At 39.8% G+C, this 6,188-nt stretch overlaps 1 long non-coding RNA gene across 1 annotated transcript; it reads left to right on the top strand.

The window, feature by feature from the left end:
- Positions 1-2,008: 2,008 nt before the first annotated feature.
- Positions 2,009-3,192, top strand: LOC149198737 (uncharacterized). The gene is made up of 2 exons (XR_016253216.1): positions 2,009-2,191; positions 2,529-3,192. It is a non-coding gene; the product is annotated as an uncharacterized LOC149198737 (long non-coding RNA).
- Positions 3,193-6,188: the final 2,996 nt, after the last annotated feature.

Raw genomic sequence — 6,188 nt, 5'->3', positions numbered from 1 at the left:
CTCTTTGTAGTTGCGACTCAAGCTGAAGAAACTCAATGGTTTCATGCGTTTGCTGTAGATGCCGTGAAATATCAGCAAGAGTTTCTTTGCTGACGTGCACCATGTCTTCATTACTGGAAATGATCAAACTGTGAAGAATGTTTAACAACTGAATATGCTGCGCCATCTGAACTTGCTCACTTGAAATCAGGCTCTCTTGTTGTAGATGTCGTGCACTTGATTTGTTTCACTTTACTTAAATGACAGGCTCGCTTGCTATGGGACTTGACTGGCACGCTCGCTTGATGACGATTGCGTTTGTGTGAACGCACACTTGAATGAATAACCACGCTCGCTTGATGACGATTGTGAACTTGTTTCTTATTTGCTTTAGAATGAAAATTCGTACATTCAATAGAGTCTGCTTAAAGAAAGGGTGTCGAACACTGTCGAAAATGCACCCAAAAAAGCTTACAATGATTGTAATGACTCACATAAAACAAGGAATTCACTTGTCTTAATTTGACTAAGTTGAAGAGAATGGACGTGCTTGACTTCTGATCAAATCAAAACGTGGGTGTCGGTTTCAACCGAGAATGCACCCGTTACAATTCAATGTGATTGGAATTTGATTTACAAGTTCTTAAATTTGTTTGCAAGAATGTCGATGTAGACGTTTGCTTTGAAATGCTTTAACTTGATTAAGTGAATTTGCTTGTTGATGTAGAATGTTGATGTTGAAAACTTTGATTATTTGTTGTAAATGCACGTGTTGAGCTTAATTATCCTTCCTTGCAACTATTTCGATATAGGTGTTGTGCTTGCTGGCATTGTATTTTATGTGTGCATGAAATGAGATCATTTATGTGGCAAAACTAGACACAAATCATAAGCAAAAAAACATGAAGCATGCACCATCATCAACTCACTCTTCGTGTACCTAAGATCCCCTTATTCAATTTCGGGCGGATCTAGGACACATCAACACAAAAATGATATCTTTATTAATCACTGGAGTACATTTGAAGCAATGATAATGCCAAGTTGACAACCCTTTGAAACAATTCGCCGTCAAAATCTGAATGGAGAGTGACACAATCTTTCTCAAAGTAAGACAAGACTTTGAGTTACAAATCACACCAAATACTATGCACCTTATTACTCCAAAAATTTCAAAATATACTCCTTATCTCTCCAATTTCAAAGAGCGAAATACCAACCTTTCAACTCACAATCTCACCACTCTCATGCATAAAAAATGCATCTCCAATTTCATGTCAAATAAATCCACTCTCACTCATTTACCTTTCTTCCATTAAAAAACAATTTTATGGATTTTATAAAATCACTTTATGAAAGGTGAATTCACGTAAATCCACTCTCACTCATTTACCTTTCTTAAAAATTACATTATTCTCCACTCATTCTCTCACATTCCACTTGCTATCTCTCTTTTGTTTTTACATTCAATAGAAAATTAAACCCAAAAGAGTGTCTCGTTGATAACTTTTTGAATTACTTTAGGTTTATGAAAACATAAAGATCTATCCCCACATAAAACTATATGTCACTTATTCCTTCATAAAATATATGCCGCTTATGCCTTTGAAGATGACGCTGTGATGAGTATCCCCACATAAAACGATATGTCACTTATTAGTCCCTGCCCTCAGGCATGGACTATAGTAATCGTTCGCGAGCTATTTAGCATTAATTGACCTGCTTTTGATGCCCGCTCATCAACTATATACCAAGTTTCTTGAAGACATATTTATAAATCACCTTATTTGGCCTCCTCCCGAGGACCTAACGTAATCCGAAGGTAATCCGAACCTAAACCATATGTTAAAGCAATTAAGTGCGGTGCATTTTCAGCTAACCGTCAGGGGTGTATGGTTTTAATGCTAGCATTACTTCTGGCGGGTATGCTGGCGGGTATGCAAAGGTGGTGTTCCCTGTTACAATGTACGCGCTCTGTGGAGAGGTCCTGCCCTACACCCGTGTCTTTGTGCATGCCCTGCACCCGTGTCTTTCTGACGTCGGCCCACTGCATCTCATTAAATACACTGCTACCCTCCTTTGTCACCTTGCATTGTGATTGTGACTCCGGGGATTTTCGGTTTTTCTTTACAATCTGCGAGCAGCAGGGTTTAAACTGTGTACAGACGCCGCCGTATTAATATTGCTGGTATTTGCAGAATAACGTTTTCTGGTAAGTTTGTGTTTTCTTGAACCTAAATTCATTGCAAATTTGATGTATGTGTACAGACGCCGCCGTATTAATATTGCCGGTATTTGCAGAATAACGTTCCAAACTTGCTGTATTTGAGCTACATTCTTGTTTACTCCTAATCTATTGATACAGTGACAAACTTTTCTCTGGCTCGCTAATATTCCTGGTCCTTGCGATTTTTATAATTTATGTTTATTATTCAAGCTTTACATGGTCTATTGTTCAAGCTTTTCATAACAGTATGCTTAGTAACCCCAAACTTTATAGGAACTGTACTTATCTACATTCTTGTTTACATTCTTGTGTGTATGGAAAGCAAGTTGCAGTACAGATGGACGAGAGCTCAGATTACACTTTACCTGGACTGTGGCAAACTGTAACATTTGGGATCTGTGGCTTAAGCTTGCACTACCTCGGCACTGTGGCAACAGACCTACTCGACACTGTGGAGGATTGTGAAAGGTCTATCAACTTCAGACTGTTGCAGACTTAAAGAGGAGCTCCATTTTGGACTATAGCAGACCTGTGGCACCTCAGACTCCAGAATTCGGACCTGCGCTTAAACATGAGAGGACTGTCCATTTTCGCTCTTTGGAGACTAGCCTGTGGTAGCTCAGACAAACCTGAGGAGTCACCTGTAGCAGCTCGGATCTACCTCTAGTGTATGATCTTGACCTTGGAGCATACCTTTCAAGCTTTTCCAGTTCTTCTGCCAACATTGACGGGTTGCGAGCTTGCTTCAAGATTGTGGGTGATCCCGCAGAGCCTCGGAAAGGCATGAAGAAGCTTACCTGGTACACAGCGTCGGACTACGGCGTCAAGAATTCTTGGAAGAGAGTGGTTCAAGGCAGGAAGGCAGTTTATGAAGACAACATCCAAGGGAGGCAAAGAAGAGGGCATGCCCACAATGTCCCCTTGCCTGCATTTCACACTGTCATGCTTCTCCTTTATATTAGCCAACTCCAGCAAGGAATAGTGCATCACTGGTAGAACACAGGGAGTGGTCATGCAGAGGTAATCCACAAACTTTTGGGTTCCCAAGCAGACCACTACTCTGGAGTCCTGCTCAACCTGTGCTGCATCCACTACCCTCTTCATCTTTCCATTGGAGCTGTTTTTCTCCAGAAATGACCAGTCTCTTTCCATGATTTCGAAGTCAGCAGAATCTGAGAGAGTGGCCCTCGGTGTTGTTTTTGAATGAGTTACATATGTTAGCTTGATGCAACATTTAAGTGGCGCTGTTACAGATTGCATGCTATGTAATGGTGATAGAGGATAGAGTGGCAAGGCATGTGGCTCTCATGCGAAGGCCCACATAGTCCACTAACTTTTTTTCATTTTTTTTTTATTCCATGCGCCTTTACATGCCAATGATAATACAATTACATGATTCTGCCTTTATTTTCCGTTTGCATTTTCATTTTCCCCATTGTTAAGAATGCCGCGTTTTATAACAATGCCGCGTTTTAAATGAGATTGTGTAATGCCGCGCTTCGTTTACATATTTTTCTGTATACTTTTGTACCCAGCTTTCTGAAAAACATATTAATTTTTTTTAAATGTTTTTGAAAACTGGTTTGAATTTTATATATATAGATTGGATATTACAAATATAATATAAATTCTTAAAAACGTTGAATCTATTTTACTTTTAAAACTACAAGTCCAAAATAAGAGCGTTGGCCACATTCTAATTAGCAAAAAGCGCATTATCAATATGTTTTAAATGTGTGATATGTGTTATCTGACTTGTAACAGCACGTCAACTGCTAAAATGTCAACGAAGACAGATAGCTGATCGAGTACATGTGGCGCAAGTTGAAATTAGAATATATAATTAGCAAAATCACATTTTTAATATGGTTTAAATGTCTGATATGTGTTATCTTTCAATTTTTTATAATATAGTACAGGCAATCGGTGACAAACCATATTGTGCCTTCGATTATGATTGAATTTGATGTAAACCAACGGCACCCAGGGTCCCATAGATCAAAAGCTAGTGTGTGTTTTAATTAATAAACATTTAAAGTATGAAAAAACAATCTGTATACTACCATGATCTTGGGTTTTGTGATTTATTTCTAGCAAGTACAAGTTATCACTATCCAGTTTCAATAAAAATATACAGAAGCACATTCAAATCACAACACGCATTGTAAAACTTTGAGTCCAATTGACATTCTATGGTTTACCAATAAATGCCTACGAAAATAATGTGGTACATGTATCATATATTCTAAAATGCCTATCAAAGAAGTGCGCTATAGTTACAAGCTACTTAGTGTAAGTGAACCATAGGACTTCCCGGTAAGACTTGGCTAGCAATGCCCTTCAATGACTGTCTGGCAATGACCCGGCTGGTAATGAGGCAATTGGCTGGCAATGGCCCTTCTGTCAAAGACTTTTGACTGCCATGACTGGTGAATGTATGAATTCTTTTCACCAAATCTTTCGACTAAACTAAAAAGGGGCCAACCCAAAGATGAGGGTAACGCTTAGTCATATGCCTACAAGCTTGATTTCATATCATGACTGAATCTTCATAGGTCTGCCTTATCCTGCTTGAATCTTCATAGGTGAATGGTTTCAATACAAACTGACAGTTACATATATCAGGCTTATAAGCGCCTATATTACTAGAATAGTTCCAGACCCTTGTTAATAGATTATTCCAGCTTGTTGAATGCCAAAGCATTTCTGCTATCGTCCATAAACTTTGAAAATAGAGAGCATAACCCCGGGTCAGGCAGGCCCAGCGCCTATATTACTAGAATAGTTCCAGACCCTTGTTAATAGATTATTCCAGCTTGTTGAATGCCAAAGCATTTCTGCTATCGTCCATAAACTTTGAAAATAGAGAGCATAACCCCGGGTCAGGCAGGCCCAACTTCACGCAGGGACTCGCTGCGTCGCAGCTTTCCTTGTTCCTCCATAAAATGCATGCGGCTTATTCCTTCGAAGATGACAGCGAATTTCATTGTAGATTGAGAGAACGTATACAAATTTTTGCATACTTCGTTGTTTCGGCCCTGGTCATTCTTAATGCAAAATGGATTATGGAATAACTCATGCAAATTATTTATAAAGGAATTAAAAAAACAGCGCAACTCCACAATACCGTCAATGGCAGATTTCGACAAGCGGTGAAGGCACTCAGCTTCTGTTCCAACGTACCCTCAAGATTATCCGCGGGAGGAAAATCTTCTGTTCCAGCGTACCTTCATTCAAGTTGCTTCATTCAGGCTGCTTCAGCGTATCTTTTGTTCCAGCATACCTTCATTCAGGCTGCGTGATTGTATCTTCTGTTCCAGCGCTGTGGTCATCAAGTTCTGTTAAATTCTTCAGCAGCGACACTGCCAATGGGCTGTTACAATGGGAAGGCGCTCTCAAATTTGAGGTAGACAAATCCAGTGAGGACAAGAATAAGAGGAGAAATAAACCAAGAGCGAAATTGTTGATCGGAAACCTGATTGGAAAGCTGAGCGAGAAGCTATAAATGCCGCAGAGAGAGCACAAATAAAAGCTCAAGGGAGGGAAAAGAAACAGCGCGAGGAACTCGAGCGCCTTGACAAGATTTTAAAAAATGGCTCTTCGTGTTATAGCTGACAGTCTCTCAGAGGATGAAATCGCTGGTCTTAACGAGATCATAAACACAAATCATAAACTCTTCGAAATGCGCAGACTAAAGAAATATCTTCATACCTTAAATTGATGAAACCACATTATCTCTCTGCAAGGAAATTCACGGTCTTTTTGTGCACAGATCGGATTGCAAAGACGAGTCTTGGGCATCCCAACACAGGTCTATTTCAGCCTCTAAAAGTCAACAAACTCTCGGCCCTCACACTGATGATACTTGGCCTCCTCCTGAATTGCTCTTGCAAAAGCAGCTCTTCGACGCTGCTCTCTGATCTCGGACATTGAATATCAGTTCCCACGCTCAGGTACAGAACAATATCATGGCCGCTTCAAT

This window comes from Pinus tabuliformis, chromosome 2_1 (genome assembly GCF_031772625.1).
Source record: "Pinus tabuliformis cultivar Carrire ecotype Pingquan chromosome 2_1, CPIR1, whole genome shotgun sequence".
NCBI classification, from domain to species: Eukaryota; Viridiplantae; Streptophyta; class Pinopsida; order Pinales; family Pinaceae; genus Pinus; species Pinus tabuliformis.
Note: the sequence above shows the minus strand (reverse complement) of the source record. Positions and strands in the feature narration are given on the sequence as shown.